The following is an 18189-nucleotide window of genomic DNA, read 5'->3' on the forward strand; positions in this document are numbered from 1 at the left end:
AATTCAAAAACACTGTAGATATTAATACAGATTCTGTATGTACGTTAAATACCTTTACCTACCGTAAGCCCAATATGATATTTTTCCTGTAATTATATCAGAAGCTACTCGTATGAAGATTTTTTGGCCAAACCCTACATTCATATGGCAAAACATCAATTTTGCAAAAGTCGGGGACTCGAAATCGGACTTAGAGCTATGTTTTCTTCAACAATTTTTCTTAGAATCATATGTAGGTTACGTTTTTGCTATACTCCTGATGAAAAAAAAACCATCCATACAATTTGACCCACTGTAATATACATATGTATATACATATATATGGCATCCTCCCGTTGCGTTGTCACGTAAACGGATTCGTAACACACGTATGTACATTCATACATAATTACATAGCTTGTCACCGCATTGGCTACCCAATACATTTATTTATGTGTGCTTTTTATATACAGCGGTTTTTGTAACATTTTTGCACAGTTTGTTGTTTGTCACATTCAAGTTGAAGACTAATGCTTGGTTTTCATTAGGTCAAAAATTTTTGAAATCAAATTTGCCATGCCATTGGAAAATTGTAGTTTTCACTTATTGGCCAATTTGATGCCAATGTCCTTGGTAGTCAGATGGGACAGCAAACGCATTTGACGTTGTGAGTCAAGCCGTTTTTATGATATAATCGCCAAGTCTGTGGTCAAATTTCATCTATTAGGGTGGACCCAAAAAACTACTAAAAAGCATGTCTTCGCAGTTATTGCTTTAATTTTTCTATTAAGAATTTTTTTTATTTAACGTACGGAGTGTCTTAACTCATAAGAAGAGCAACGCGCAAGATATGAAATAATATCGTTTTTATGTGCAAATAGAAAATTGTTATGAGCACCTGTTCCCATTAATATTCCACATTTATTGAGTACTAGCGTACCCGGCAGACGTTGTCCTGCCCTGTATTTGAAAAGAGGACTTCTCTTCTTATCACTCACTATGTCATCGAAAAGACTAATAATTTACTACTTTTTCTTCCATTTCTCCTTCTTATTCCTGTCCTTTCCTTATTGCCTTAATCTCCACTCAATTTTCATTCTAATTCTCCTTCTCATCACTCCCAAGCCCATTCCCACTTCCACGGCCACTCTCATTCCCACTCACACTCTCTTTCCCACGCCAATTTTATTATCGCTCCCTCTCTCATTCCCATTCTCAGTCTTACTTTCTCTTCCCCTCTAATTAATTCATATAGGGAGCCTATATACCAAAAATTGGATACCCGCTTCACCTAAATTACCCAAAACTAAAGGTATAGATATTTAAAGAAAGGAAAACATATACCAATGCAAATATAACGAATTTAAAGTTTGTTTTTCACTCCCACTTTTCACTCTTGCTGCTACTTTGAATTTCATTTCTACTCCCCCCACCCAAACACTTAATGTTTTTGGTATTTGGAATTACTGTACCAAATATTGGAAACCTTCTTCAAAGAAAACGACGATAAAATGAATTTAAGTATTTACGAATAGGGGCTAACGCCACTTTCCAAAATTGTATATAATCAGAAAATTATCGAAAGACCACGTGAACGTACTGTGAAATTCTTGTCAAGACTGTTTGACCGTGTTATCGTACGATCATCTGCAAATATAAATGATAGATACACATACCATATATGTGGGCGGGGGTGGCAAAGCCTACTTTTCCGAAATTATATACAGATTCATATATAAAGTACATACACTCAATTACCAACAGTTTGAGATGAACAAACTTGGATTTCGACTAAATAAAAATTTGTATTGATCGTTGGCGTAGCACCGCCCACTTTTCCAAAATTTTATATTAACACAAACAAGTAAGGAAGGTTAAGTTCGGGTGTAACCGAACATTACATACTCAGTTGAGGGCTATGGTGACAACATAAGGGAAAATAACCATGTAGGAAAATGAACCGAGGGAGACCTTGGAATGTGTTTGTATGACATGTGTATCAAATGAAAGGCATTAAAGAGTATTTTATGAGGGAGTGGGCCATAGTTCTATAGGTGGACGCCATTTAGGGATATAGCCATAGAGGTGGATCAGGGTTGACTCTAGAATGCGTTTGTACGATATGGGTATCAAATGAAAGGTATTAATGAGTATTTTAAAAGGGCGTGGACCTAAGTACTATAGATGGACGTCTTTTCGAAATATCGCCGTAAAGATGGACCAGGGGTGACTCTAGAATGCGTTTGTACGATATGGGTATCAAACGAAAGGAGTTAATGAGTATTTTAAGAGGGAGTGGGCCTTAGTTCTATAGGTGGACGCATTTTCGAGGTATCGCAATAAAGGTGGACCAGGGGTGACTCTAGACTTTGTTTGTACGATATGGGTATCAAATGAAAGGTGTTAATGAGTATTTTTAAAAGGGAGTGGGCCTTCGTTTTATAGGTGTTCGCCTTTTCGAGATATCGCCATAAAGGTGGACCAGGGGTGACTTTAAAATTTGTTTGTATGATATGGGTATCAAATGAAAGGTGTTAATGATTATTTTAAAAGGGCGTGGGGCTTAGTTCTATAGGTGGACCCCTTTTCGAGATATCGCCATAAAGGTGGACCAGGGGTGACTCTAGAATTCGTTTGTGCAATATGGGTATCAAACGAAAGGTGTTAATGAGTATTTTAAAAGGGAGTAATCCTTAGTTCCATAGGTGAACGCCGTTTCTAGATATCGCCATAAAGGTGGATCAGGGGTGACCCTAGAATTCGTTTGTGCAATATGGGTATCAAACGAAAGGAGTTAATGAGTATTTTAAGAGGGAGTGGGCCTTTCTGGACCAGGGGTGACTCTAGACTTTGTTTGTACGATATGGGTATCAAATGAAAGGTGTTAATGAGTATTTTTAAAAGGGAGTGGGCCCTTGTTCTATAGGTGTTCGCCTTTTCGAAATATCGCCATAAAGGTGGACCAGGGGTGACTCTAGAATGAGTTTGTACGATATGGGTATCAAATTAAAGGTATTAATGAGAGTTTTAAAAGGGAGTGGTGGTAGTTGTATATGTGAAGGCGTTTTCCAGATATCGACCAAAATGTGGACCAGGGTGACCCAGAACATCATCTGTTGGATACCGCTAATTTATTTATATATGTAATACCTGCCAAGATTTTAAGGGTTTTTTATTTCGCCCTGCAGAACTTTTTCATTTTCTTCTACTTAATATGGTAGGTGTCACAATCATTTTATAAAGTTTTTTCTAAAGTTATATTTCGCGTCAATAAAACAATCCAATTACCTTACCATATTTCATCTCTTTTTTCGTATTTGGTATAGAATTATGGCATTTTTTTCATTTTTCGTAATTTTCGATATGGAAAAAGTGGGCGTGGTCATAGTCGGATTTCGTTCATTTTTCATACCAAGATAAAGTGAGTTCAGATAAGTACGTGAACTGAGTTTAGTAAAGATATATCGATTTTTGCTCAAGTTATCGTGTTAACGGCCATGCGGAAGGACAGACGGACGACTGTGTATAAAAACTGGGCGTGGCATCAACCGATTTCGCCCATTTTCACAGAAAACAGTTAACGCCATAAAATCTATGCCCCTACCAAATTTCAAAAGGATTGGTTAATTTTTGTTCGACTTATGGCGTTAAAAGTATCCTAGACAAATTAAATGAAAAAGGGCGGAGCCACGCCCATTTTTAAATTTTCTTTTATTTTTGTATTTTATTGCACCATATCATTACTGGAGTTGAATCTTGACATAATTTACTTATAAACTGTAAAGATATTAAATTTTTTGTTAAAATTTTACTTTTAAAAAACATTTTTTTTAAAAGTGGGCGTGGTCCTTCTCCGATTTTGCTAATTTTTATTAAGCGTACATATAGTAATAAAAGTAACGTTCCTGCCAAATTTCATCATGATATCTTCAAAGACTGCCAAATTACAACTTGCAAAAGTTTTAAATTACCTTCTTTTAAAAGTGGGCGGTGCCACGCCCATTGTCCAAAATTTTACTAATTTTCTATTTTGCGTCATAAGTTCAACTCATCTACCAAGTTTCGTCGCTTTATCGGTCTTTTGTAATGAATTATCGCACTTTTTCGGTTTTTCGATATTTTCGATATCGAAAAAGTGGGCGTGGTTATAGTCCGATATCGTTCATTTTAAATAGCGATCTGAGATGAGTGCTCAGGAACCTACATACCAAATTTCATCAAGATACCTCAAAATTTACTCAAGTTATCGTGTTAACGGACGGACGGACGGACGGACGGAAGGACGGACGGACGGACGGACGGACGGACATGGCTCAATCAAATTTTTTTTCGATCCTGATTATTTTGATATATGGAAGTCTATATCTATCTCGATTCCTTTATATATGTACAACCAACCGTTATCCAATCAAACTTATTATACTCTGTGAGCTCTGCTCAACTGAGTATAAAAATACCTGTGACCATGTGAAACGCCCCTGTACATTTTGTGAAGATCGGTTAGGTACTTTAAATGCCTATAAAGAACATCCAGTTTTATTTATAAGATATTTAGAGGTGCTTAGCAAAAAGTTTTTCCGTAACCTATAAAGCATTTTTTTGTTTCAATAATAGGCCTGCACATTACCTTTATACCATGGCGGCAAGTGAAATCAAAACATATTTTCCCGAAATAACAAAAAGCATAAGAAAGGAGTTGAGTCAAAGGTCTGTCATAGGTATATTTTCGACGAGTTATCGGTTTGTTATCGAAAATTTTTCGATATGTTAACTGATATTTTTCGATAATTATTGGAAAAGTTATCGATAGATTATCAAAAAGTTATCGATTTGGTATTAGAAAGTTATCGATTTGAGATCGAAAATTCATCGATTTGTTATAAACCGATTTAATATCGAAAAGTATATCGATTTTTTAATCAGAAAATCATCGCTTTTTAGAGATCGGTAAGCTTTCGATATGTTATCAAATACCTATCGATTTTTCATCAAAATTTATCGGAAAGTTATCGATTATTATCAGATTATTATCGATTTACAACAACTAAGGTATGACGTAGCTGAATGCGTTTGTAACCATTTCAACTATCGTAGGAGTGCGCGTTCGAGAGAAAAGGCTGTGAAGAGATTTACAAGGTATAATCGAAACAGCTGTCGCCTTGTCCGTCCTGATGTCACGTTGTTTAAATTTTTCCCAAATTATTAAATAAATTATACAATTAAAAATTGCTTGAAATAAATGTTTTCATACTTAAAAAAAAAAAAGCAATACGGGCAATCCCCGATTAAATCATATTATCGATTTTGTTATCGTAAATGTATATATTTATTAGCAAAGAGGTATCTATTGCAGATCGAAAATAAATTATCGAAAGAAACCAGTAAGAAACCGGTGGCTAGGTGATAAGAGGCCGCAAACAAACCTTTAACTCGGGGATAATAACTCGCTATCGATAATAATCCGACAATAACACTAAAACCTTTCAACAAAGTTTGTTACCTCTAACAAGCCGACGAAGCTTTTTCTGAAAAAGCCCATAATTTCTTGCTTTTGTTTTGGTTTAACTTCAACTCCGGAATGAGCTTTAGTTAAGAGCAAGTAGCTATTCGTCCAAAAAGTGTGTATGGTCCAAAATAACGAAAAAATAAAAGAAAGCAACAAACAAATTATTTTAAAGGCGAGAAAAAGTTTTGGAAAGTTTTGTAATGAATTTTTCGGTCAAATAGGGAAGACATGTTATGTAGTTTGAAAACATTTGCTTTATACGCCTTCACATCGAGCTCAAGCCTGGTTTTCCATATTCGCAATTCTCTACTAGTATAAAATATTTTTTCGGTGCGTACCTTTATCCAATCCAAAAAAAAAAAAATTAAATTTTCGCTCCACCCTAACGCATGTTGCTGATGTGAACTAGATCTTGCCAGTTTTACAGTATAATTTGTTCGTGATGTTGGCTGTCAAGTGCACAAATGAATGCTTACGCAACTACAAGTGAACACAAAAGTTTGTTGTAGTTGTTGCTTGATCCTTAAACACAGCTTTTGTCACTTGTCACTTACGTTTGTTGTATATGCAATCAAAAATGGGGTTTTGGTAAACAATTTTCTTGTCATATAATCAGTTCCAGCTGCGCCGATATATATATATATTACTTCCAGCTGTTACCTACTTTATGTGCCCCTTTTTATACGCAGTTGAGCAGAGCTCACAGAGTATATTAACTTTGTTCGCATAACGGTAATCGGTAACGGCATAAAATAATCGAGATAGATATAGACTTCTATATATTAAAATGATCTGGGCCCGTAAACACGATACCTTAAATAATTTTTGAGGTATCTTGATGAAATTTGGTATGTAGGTTCCTGGGCGCTCATCTCAGATCGCTATTTAAAATGAACGAAATCGGATTACAACCACGCCCACTTTTTCGATATCGAAAATTTCGAAAAACCGAAAAAGTGCGATAATTCATTACTAAAGGCGGATAAAGCGATGAAACTTGGTAGGTGCGTTGACCTTATGACGCAAAATAGAAAATTAGAAAAATTTTGGACAATAGGCGTGGCACCGCCAACTTTTAAAAGAAGGTAATTTAAAAGTTTTGCAAGCTGTAATTTGGCAGTCGTTGAAGACATCATGATGAAATTTGGTAGGCACATTACTCCTATTACTATATGTGTGCTAAATAAAAATTAGCGAAATCGGATGACGAACAGGCCCACTTTTAAAAAACTTTTTTTTTAAAGTCAAATTTTAACAAAAAATTTAATATCTTTACAGTATAAAAGTACATTATGTCAACATTCGACTCCAGTAATGATATGGTGCAACAAAATACAAAGAGAAAAGAAAATTTCAAAATGGGCTTAACTCCGCCCTTTTTCATTTAATTCGTCTAGAATACTTTTAATGCCATAAGTCGAACAGAAATTTACCACTCCTTTCGAAATTTGGTAGGGGCATAGGTTTTATAACGTTAACTATTTTCTGTGAAAAGTGGCGAAATCGGTTGAAGCCTCGCCCAGTTTTTATACACAGTCGTCCGTCTGTCCTTCCGCATGGCCGTTAACACGATAACTTGAGCAAAAATTGATATATCTTTACTAAACTCAGTTCACGTAATTATCTGAACTCATTTTGTATTGGTATTAAAAATGGCCGAAATCCGACTATGACCACGCCCACTTTTTCGGTATCGAAAGTTTCAAAAAATGTCATAGTTCTATACCAGATACGAAAAAAGGGATGAACATGGTAATTGGATTGGTTTATTGACGCAAAATATAACTTTAGAAAAAACTTTGTAAAATGGGTGTGACAGCTGCAATATTAAGTAGAAGAAAATGACAAAGTTCTGCAGGGCGAAATCAAAAGCCGTTGGAATCTTGGCAGGAATACTGTTCGTGGTATGACATATATAAATAAATTAGCGGTACCCGACAGAAGATGCTCTGGGTCACCCTGGTCCACATTTTGGTCGATATCTCGAAAACGCATTCACATATACAACTAAGGGCCACTCCCTTTTAAAACCCTCATTAATACCTTTAATTTGATACCCATATCGTACAAACACATTCTAGAGTCACCCCTGGTCCACCCTTATTGCGATATCTCGAAAAGTCGTCCACTTATATAACAAACGCCCACAACGTTTTAAATAATCATTAACACCTTTCATTTGATACACATGTCATACAAACACATTCCAGGGTTACCCTAGGTTCATTTTGCTAAATGGTGATTTTCCCTTATTTTGTCTCCAAAGCCCTCAGCTGAGAATGTAATGTTCGGTTACACACGAACTTAGCCTTCCTTATTTGTTTTGTTTAACTTACTTAAATGATGTGAAATGGAAAAAGTTTTCGAGTTTGTTTGCAAATGTATTCGTAGGTTTTTTGTATGGCCTGGTGTAGTTATATGTAATAAACTTACAATAAAATTATTAAAATTTTTTTTAAGTTAAACGGTTTTATTGAAAACAATACTTACATGAAGTAATAATAATACTAAAAGCTAGAATATAATTAGTTAGGTCCTAGGTACTAGTCATCACACTCCTCATCAATCTAGGGCGTTGATCAGACAATTAAATTAAAGCGTTGGGCGCGTGAATTTGTTAAGATGTGAGGCGCAGCATAACCTTATTAAGGTTCAGTTGGTCTTACTTATGACTATCAATAGAAAACATGTAATCCATCAATAACGATTCATGAATGAGACGTCATTAATTCAAATTAATCAAATATATTAGTTGATTTTTTATAGGGGTCCCGTAAATTGTTTAGTCCCGTGCGCGGATTTTCTCTCTACGGCCCTGGGTATGGGTACAAGTGTTGGGTTGGTATAAGGGTTATATTATTTGATTTGAAGCATACCAAAGCGGAGGAACCTTTCCCAGCAATGCATATTGTGACGAATATGAGTGACACTAAGTGATACTCACATCCCTAGTCTGATGCTAAGTAAATGAAATCACAACAACAATAAAGCAGACAGTCACTTGCATGTACGTAAACGAATAAATCATTATGTCTACACATATGTACGTACACGCAGCAGAGAAGATATGCACAAGCACATGCAGATATCTTATCGGAGATGCTCCCAAAAGTATGCAATTGTAATTGTGGAAGTGTCGCTTATAAGTACACGCATATAAGAAGCTATACAAGTAAATTCTGGAAGCGCCTAGAAGATGCCACGAGGAATTCACAGAGCATAAAAGCACCAGCGCTAGAGGCATTAGAATCAGTTTCAGTTAAGCACACTATCTGTCGGGCAATAGATCAGTATGGTTATTAAGCAAGCTAGATGCAAAGTATAAGTGTTATTGTGAAGTACTTTAATAAAGGCCATTTTTCCATTATTCAATATTGGTGTTATTTATTCAACAATTTAGCGATACGAACGTTAGCAGAAGATTGCAAATAAGGGGAATTGCAGTAAATTCGTTACAATATAAAGATTTGGGACTTGGTGTCAAACTCAAAGGAGACCCGATATTATTATCGGCTCTAATTTGGCAACTTGTTCACTTCCATATGCTTATTACTAGAGTTGGAAAATCGCAATATAAAAAGACTGGAACGATTCGTCATAATCGATTAACAAGCTGTCCTCTGCCAAAAAAAACTGAACTGCAGAGAAAAGAGAGCGAAAGGTTTGAAGAAAGTAAATTTTTGCCAGCAATATAATAATAAGAACTGCGAATATTCACACTGTTTAACCTGCAAAATGTTACACGTTGGACCCAAAAGGATAAGAAGCGTTTAAAAATTCTACAAGTACACCTTATCCACGAATACAATCGCTTCATGAGGGGCGTCTTTCGAGCAGTTGAATGTATTTACTTATGGGGTGTTTCCATTCGAGGAAATAAGTGGAATTTTCTAAATGTACATAAAAGTTTCATAATTAAATTACGACTTTTCCGTATGTAAATTGTCTATTTTTAATTTTTCTTATATGTTTTCTTTTTTGTAATATTTTAAGTGCTAAAAAAATTGTGGAAATTTCCCCACCAGGAGATCCGTCGGCATATCTGGATTAATTTATTTTATTTTGAGTCTTAGAGAAATCTTAGTTTTGACCCCTGTGCAATACTCCTTCATCGTCTTCAAAAAAGACCAACATTGATTTGTGATATTTTAATATTTTGTATTACCGTTTAAAAGCCTGAGACTGGATCGGGTATTTGATTTATACAGACCATTTCGAAAGGTTTTCTATTCGCTAAATTTAAACACAGAATCAGGTTTTTATTTTTTTGCTTCTTGCTTTCGAGATATACTTTTAGAAACGTAGGAAAATCATGTTCTTCGTCTGCATTCAACGTGTAGTTTTTCCACGAAAAAAAATTTTAATACAAAATCTACAAATGGGAGTTTTCGTTGTTACGGTTGCGACACTTGTGTAAAACTTTCATAATCTATACATATAGTAACAGTTCGATATTTGAACATTGAAAATATTTCAGAAAAATTGATAGGAGAGGTTCTTATTGGTCCTCCTGAACTCAAATCAGCATAGTATTGAGTGCAAATTTGACTGTTGCATCAGACGAAGTCTAACTTAAATTTTAGGACACATTTTAAACACCTAGATCTATAGGGTCTTGAAATCCAAAAAATACACCCGGGTTTTGAGATATTTTAAAACTGTTTCGAGGTAGAGGCAAAAACGTGATTCAGGGGTGTTATTATAAATAAAACTATAAATGCAGGGCACAATTTCTAAATGCCCGTAATGTGTAAAAGTTCCAAGAAGTTCTGCTTAAAATCAGTCAGGCTTTAGATTCCAAGTGGAACTGGTTACTATCTCTACAAGATAATCAATGTTAGATTATTCCTTCAGTGCAGCAACTTATTCCTTGTTTTTATGGTAATCGTAAAAACATCTTTTAGTACATCAACGGATAAAAATTAACGAGCAGCTGGCATAATTCATAGTACTTCGGAAAAAGTTTATAGAGTTTCCGAAATGGTATAAGTCTTGAAGGACAAAGCTCCGAATCTTTATACCAGGTCTAACCATACTGCCAAGCAAATACCCTATTTAAAGTAAAGGTGAGTAGTTTTCAGTGACAGTATGTTACTTGCTCAACGGTCACTAGATTCGTTAAATTTCTTTGCATTTTACAGTGCTGAATACATAAATGGTTTTAGGCAACCAAAAAATAAAAGTAAATTTTCTTTTATTTCAAAGCTCCACGCATACAAGGTATTGGGTGATAACTAATATTAAATAAAACTGTACGAGTAATGATTGAATTATTATATCATAAAGTAAGAAATATAATAAGATACATTTCAATTTAAAAGATAATTTGTTTACTGCCCAGGAAAGGTCAAGGGAGAGCTTAACGGTCGCTACATTATAAATTTCATAAATTATTTGGAACTGATTTCCATACCATATACTGTAGAATTTTCGCACTAAGCTGATTTAAAATCATATTCCAATATCTAAATTTTAAATCTCATCCATTAATCCTGCAATCAAAGGAAAAATACTTCTTAACCTACGTCTACGAAAGCAACAGTCTGGTTTTCGTCCTAATCGCTCCTGTATTGACAACATTAATGCTGTGCGAGCTATCATAGAACAATGCACTGAGTTCAACAGCACGTTGTATGCAATTTTCGTAGACTATGAGAAGGCTTTTGATTCTATTAAAAGGGACTGCATCTGGCTTTCCTTGCAGAGAATTGGAGTTCCTCAAATGTTAAATTATTAACATTATAAGGAAAAGATATGAAAATTCAAAATGCAGAGTGTTGAATAATGGGAAACTAAGCAATGCATTTGAATCGAAAACAGGTGTCAAGCAGGGGTGTATATTATCACCACTGTTGTTTATTGTGGTCTTGGACTGGGTGCTTGAAATATTCGACTCGTAAAATAAGGGCATAAACTGGAGACTTAACTCCAGTCTTGAGGATTTGGATTACGCAGATGGCATTGTCCTGCTATCAAACACACACCAGCACATGCAGGCGAAACTCGACCACCTGCATCACCAGCCATCAAAATTTGGGGTGAAAATAAATATAAGAAAAACCGAATCTATGCGCATTAAAGGTAACAACTCAACAAATTTCGCAATTGATTGCCAAAATGTAGCAGATACCGAAAGCTTTACATACTTGGGAAGTATTCTCGCCATAGATGGTGGTGTAAAAAGATATGTAAACGCTCGAATCCAAAAAGCCCGGGGAGCTTTTGCCAGCCTTCGTGGTGTATGGCGCGCTAACAACCTTCGAACTGAAACAAAAATAAAAATTTTTAACGCATGTGTGAAGTCTGTTTTGTTGTGCGGCTCGGAAACTTAGCTCGTAACTGCTGAAACTAAAGGCAAGCTATAGTCCTTCATTAACCGCTGCTTGAGAAATATAATGAAGATATGGTGGCCTAGAACGATATCGAACGAAGAGTTATGGAGGCTGACCAACCAAACCAGTGTACATATTGAAATACGGAAGCGTAAATATGGCTGGAAAGGCCACACATTACGAAAGCCATACGATGACGTTGCACATGCTGCCTTAACCTGGAATCCTCAAGGGACACGATGCAGGGGCCGACCTTGGAGGAGAACGGTTCCTCAGGAAACTGGCAAATCGTTTAACGAATTAAGGCAAATAGTACAAAATAGAGATTATTGGAAAAATTTTGTTGAATCCTTAAGCTCCTAATGGAGTATGGAATAATAATAATAATAATAATAATAATAATAATAATAATAATAATACGGTCGCGAAATGATTTGTTTTTTTTTTTTTAGTGTATATTGGGCGATATCTCCACAGCCGGTTGTTGCATACAAACGGAATGCATCGTATCTTGATAGCCTGAACAGCGCCTTTCGTGTTATACCCATATTGAGGTAACATATTTTAAGGCTGTCTAGGTCCAAACTTTGGTTAATATCTCGACAACGAGACCTTGCATTGAAAAATAATTATTTCCGCTAAAATGAGTGGACTTGGTATAGTTGAATCGGTGACTTCGCAGTTAAAGAAAACGTACCAAATATTACGGACGCCATACGTATAAAGAGTAATAAATTAAACGTCTTAACCTTTCGTTATGAAATTAAAAGTAGTGTTACAGTTAGACATTTTTTCACGGATATGCAAAGAATGAAATTTGCTTAAGTACCGTTCTCATGCTACTAGCGTTTTCGCCCTTTTACAGTAACGGTCGTGGCACCATTTAACTTAAAGTTTACATATTGACTTTGAGACATACATAACACAAACTAATATTTGCAACTACGATTACAATTTTAAAGATTTTTCAAATTATTTGTTCAATAGCTCAGAGGGATGTGATTTAATGGAAACTCCCATATACCGTTTGCAGTCATTTCCCTCACACAACCCCATTCTAATTGTTCTCAATATTCAATTTTCATATATTGGTATTTACGTTTTTATAATCTACGTTCTTGATGGCTGCGAAAAAAACAATATGTGGAGCATACTTGCATGCAGACTTTCTTGAATCGGGCATTATGGATAAGACAAGTGTGATAACTTCTGCATAGACTTCAAAATTACAAGTAGAATGAATCATCTGATTTTCACAGTGACTATCGTGCTCTCATCCTGTATCTCTTTATATCACCCGCTGAAGATCGGCGACCGTATGCGCCGCCATATTGAACATCCTGTCAAAACGCTGCCAAAACGCCAAGAAGTAGCCATCTTGAACATCCTGTCAGGCATTTGACGGATAAGATATGACACTTGTTTTATCCACAATGGTATCGGGTTTGGACCTTTGTAGCAGATGGAGTCGTTATAGTGCGTTTAATATAAATGTTTTGTTTTATTGGACGCAGTTAATAAAAATAAGGGGTGTACTGAGCCCGCCAACATGCAGTTATTAAACGGTTATATTCAAATATTTTAATGTCTCAAAACTTATAATGAAGAACACACTACCTCAGAATTTGCTTCAAGCCATAGGTTATGCGGCAGTTACCCACCGACGTGTGCCGTACGTACGGACGTTTGTCGTACGAAACAAGTTTGACCGATCTTTCAAGCCCGTATGAATCAATGTGTGCGTCTGTGTACATGTACATAACATATTTGTGTGTGTATTGTTTACAGATAAGCACTGTTGCCATTGACCACTTTGCATGCATGCTTATGGAAACATCAACTTTTTGCAATTTAATTTTTGATATTGTAAAAGGCCGGAATACATATTAAATAAGTATAAATAGATTACATATTTATAATCTGCACTTTTACATAATTATTTCGAATTATTTTCACAATTTTTTAAACTTTAATTAGGTGTTTTTGCATAAAAGTGCAAACGGTCAAAAATTAGCGCACAAAAGTTTACTAGGCAACTCTGTCTAGTGAGAGAGCGATCAGCTGACACGTTCTTACGGAAAAAATTAAAATTGTTTTGATTTCTACGTTCCGGGATACGTACGTACGGGCGTTGTACGTCGGTGAGTTTCCGTTTACATTGCACACTCATAAGATAGGTCGTGTCAGCTGAAACGTTTTTGGTACGTACGTTCGTGAATAACTGCCGCATTAAGCTCAGCGTAAATTGCACCCGAAAGTCTTAGCAACTGTAATCACTCGCAGCGAATTTCGCTAGACATTTTTACATTTAGCTATGCTCTTAACCGATTACGCCTAAAAATATACCGTAGAAATAAATATATGTATGCAAAATTAATATGAGCTCGAATTTAACATCAAAGTGGCACTGCCGTTGACGCCTCAGCAGGAACAACAAAAACATTACCAACAAATATTGCTGCTGAAATGTATGTAGCAACTTTAGCAGCGAAATTCATTTTGAATGAAATGAAAAGCAACAAGAGGATACTTTAAAAGCTAAAAAAAAAGAAGCTCAAAGTAACTGCAAATTACAGCATTGTCGACGGCAACGACCGTGGGTAAAAAGGGATGTTTGCAATGTTGAAACTGTCGCATTTCCCCTTTAGCATTGTCGTTTCCGCTTGTAAAATGGCTGGAGGGAAGATGTAGGTGTGTAGGTGTCAATACTTGCCAATTTGACCTATTTCAGCAGAAACATATTTTTTTGCTTGATATTAGAGAAAAATTGTAAGTTTACAAACGCTTGTGGTATAAAGCAATATGAGTAAAGCTCGCTAATTTAATACATATGATCATATTTTTTTACTTTCCACACAATGTAATTTCGGTTTAAGACGAAAAACGTTTCGCTTCTTTTTTATTGTCATTTCTTTCTTTGTAATGGCCACACATTATGCACTTTTGCTCTTCGAATTTTACTTGAAGGACGAAACGATGTTCAATATTATTCAAGGCATCATCATGGTGAGTGTGTCACATAGATAGGCATATGGATGCATGAGCACGTAAAAATATGTATGTTACATATTAGGGTGTTCCGTTTTTATACACATGTATTTATTATACTCAGTTGAGCAGAGCTCACAGAGTATATTAAATTTGATTGGATAACGGTTGGTTGTACATATAAAGGAATCGAGATAGATATAGACTTACATATATCAAAATAATCAGGATCGAAAAAAATTTGATTGAGCCATGTCCGTCCGTCCGTCCGTCCGTCCGTTAACACGATAACTTGAGTAAATTTTGAGGTATCTTGACGAAATTTGGTATGTAGGTTCCTGAGCACTCATCTTAGATCGCTATTTAAAATGAACAATATCGGACTATAACCACGCCCACTTTTTCGATATCGAAAATTTCGAAAAACCGAAAAAGTGCGATAATTCATTACAAAAGACCGATAAAGCGACGAAACTTGGTAGATGAGTTGAACTTATGACGCAAAATAGAAAATTAGTAAAATTTTGGACAATGGGCGTGGCACCGCCCACTTTTAAAAGAAGGTAATTTAAAACTTTTGCAAGCTGTAATTTGGCAGTCGTTGAAGATATCATGATGAAATTTGGCAGGAACGTTACCCTTATTACTATATGTACGTTTAATAAAAATTAGCAAAATCGGAGAAGGACCACGCCCACATTAAAAAAAAATTTTTTTTAAAGTAAAATTTTAACAAAAAATTTAATATCTTTACAGTATATAAGTAAATTATGTCAAGATTCAACTCCAGTAATGATATGGTGCAACAAAATACAAAAATAAAAGAAAATTTAAAATAGAAGAAATAAAAAATGTCTAGGATACTTTTAACGCCATAAGTCGAACAAAAATTAACCAATCCTTTTGAAATTTGGTAGGGGCATAGATTTTATATAATTCTGTGAAAATGGGCGAAATCGGTTGATGTCACGCCCAGTTTTTATACACAGTCGTCCGTCTGTCCTTCCGCATGGCTGTTAACACGATAACTTGAGCAAAAATCGATATATCTTTACTAAACTCAGTTCACGTACTTATCTGAACTCACTTTATCTTGGCATGAAAAATGAACGAAATCCGACTATGACCACGCCCACTTTTTCGATATCGAAAATTACGAAAAATGAAAAAAATGCCATAATTCTATACCAAATACGAAAAAAGGGATGAAATATGGTAAGGTAATTGGAATGTTTTATTGACACGAAATATAACTTTAGAAAAAACTTTATAAAATGGTTGTGACACCTACCATATTCAGTAGAAGAAAATGAAAAGTTCTGCAGGGCGAAATAAAAAATCTTGGCAGGTATTACATATATAAATAAATTAGCGGTATCCACCCTGGTCCACTGTTTGGTCGATATCTGGAAAACGCCTTCACATATACAACTACCACCACTCCCTTTTAAAACTCTCATTAATACCTTTAATTTGATACCCATATCGTACAAACTCATTCTAGAGTCACCCCTGGTCCACCTTTATGGCGATATTTCGAAAAGGCGAACACCTAGAGAACGAAGGCCCACTCCCTTTTAAAAATACTCATTAACACCTTTCATTTGATACCCATATCGTACAAACAAAGTCTAGAGTCACCCCTGGTCCAGAAAGGCCCACTCCCTCTTAAAATACTCATTAACTCCTTTCGTTTGATACCCATATTGCACAAACGTATTCTAGAGTCACCCCTGGCCCACCTTGATGGCGATATCTCGAAACGGCGTCCACCTATGGAACTAAGGATTACTCCCTTTTAAAATACTCATTAACACCTTTCATTTGATACCCATATCGTACAAACGCATTCTAGAGTCACCCCTGGTCCATCTTTACGGCGATATCTCGAAAAGGTGTCCATCTATAGAACTTAGGTCCACGCCCTTTTAAAATACTCATTAACACCTTTCATTTGATACCCATATCGTACAAACGCATTCTAGAGTCACACCTGGTCCATCTTTATGGCGATATCTCGAAAAGGCGTCCACCTATAGAACTAAGGCCCACTCCCTCTTAAAATACTCATTAACTCCTTTCGTTTGATACCCATATTGCACAAACGAATTCTAGAGTCACCCCTGGCCCACCTTGATGGCGATATCTCGAAACGGCGTCCACCTATGGAACTAAGGATTACTCCCTTTTAAAATACTCATTAACACCTTTCATTTGATACCCATATCGTACAAACTCATTCTAGAGTCACCCCTGGTCCACCTTTATGGCGATATTTCGAAAAGGCGAACACCTAGAGAACGAAGGCCCACTCCCTTTTAAAAATACTCATTAACACCTTTCATTTGATACCCATATCGTACAAACAAAGTCTAGAGTCACCCCTGGTCCAGAAAGGCCCACTCCCTCTTAAAATACTCATTATCTCCTTTCGTTTGATACCCATATTGCACAAACGAATTCTAGAGTCACCCCTGGCCCACCTTGATGGCGATATCTCGAAACGGCGTCCACCTATGGAACTAAGGATTACTCCCTTTTAAAATACTCATTAACACCTTTCATTTGATACCCATATCGTACAAACGCATTCTAGAGTCACACCTGGTCCATCTTTATGGCGATATCTCGAAAAGGCGTCCACCTATAGAACTAAGGCCCACTCCCTCTTAAAATACTCATTAACTCCTTTCGTTTGATACCCATATTGCACAAACGAATTCTAGAGTCACCCCTGATCCACCTTTATGGCGATATCTCGAAAAGGGGTCCACCTATAGAACTAAGCCCCACGCTCTTTTAAAATAATCATTAACACCTTTCATTTGATACCCAGGTCATACAAACAAATTTTAAGTCACCCCTGGTCCACCTTTATGGCGATATCTCGAAAAGGCGAACACCTATAAAACGAAGGCTCACTCCCTTTTAAAAATACTCATTAACACCTTTCATTTGATACCCATATCATACAAACAAAGTCTAGAGTCACCCGTGGTCCACCTTTATTGCGATACCTCGAAAATGCGTCCACCTGTAGAACTAAGGCCCACTCCCTCTTAAAATACTCATTAACTCCTTTCGTTTGATACCCATATTGCACAAACGAATTCTAGAGTCACCCCTGGTCCACCTTTATGGCGATATCTCGAAACGGCGTCCACCTATGGAACTAAGGATTACTCCCTTTTAAAATGCTCATTAACACCTTTCATTTGATACCCATATCGTACAAACGCATTCTAGAGTCACCCCTGGTCCATCTTTACGGCGATATCTCGAAAAGGTGTCCATCTATAGAACTTAGGTCCACGCCCTTTTAAAATACTCATTAATACCTTTCATTTGATACCCATATCGTACAAACAAATTCTAGAGTCAGCC

At 36.1% G+C, this 18189-nt stretch overlaps 1 protein-coding gene across 6 annotated transcripts in view; it reads right to left on the minus strand.

Moving 5' to 3' along the window:
• The window catches only part of Lcch3 (Ligand-gated chloride channel homolog 3), a 56853-nt gene that overhangs the window by 33539 nt on the left and 5125 nt on the right, over positions 1-18189 (minus strand). The window lies entirely within an intron of this gene.

The sequence above is a fragment of the Eurosta solidaginis genome, chromosome 4, assembly GCF_040869045.1.
Source record: "Eurosta solidaginis isolate ZX-2024a chromosome 4, ASM4086904v1, whole genome shotgun sequence".
NCBI classification, from domain to species: Eukaryota; Metazoa; Arthropoda; class Insecta; order Diptera; family Tephritidae; genus Eurosta; species Eurosta solidaginis.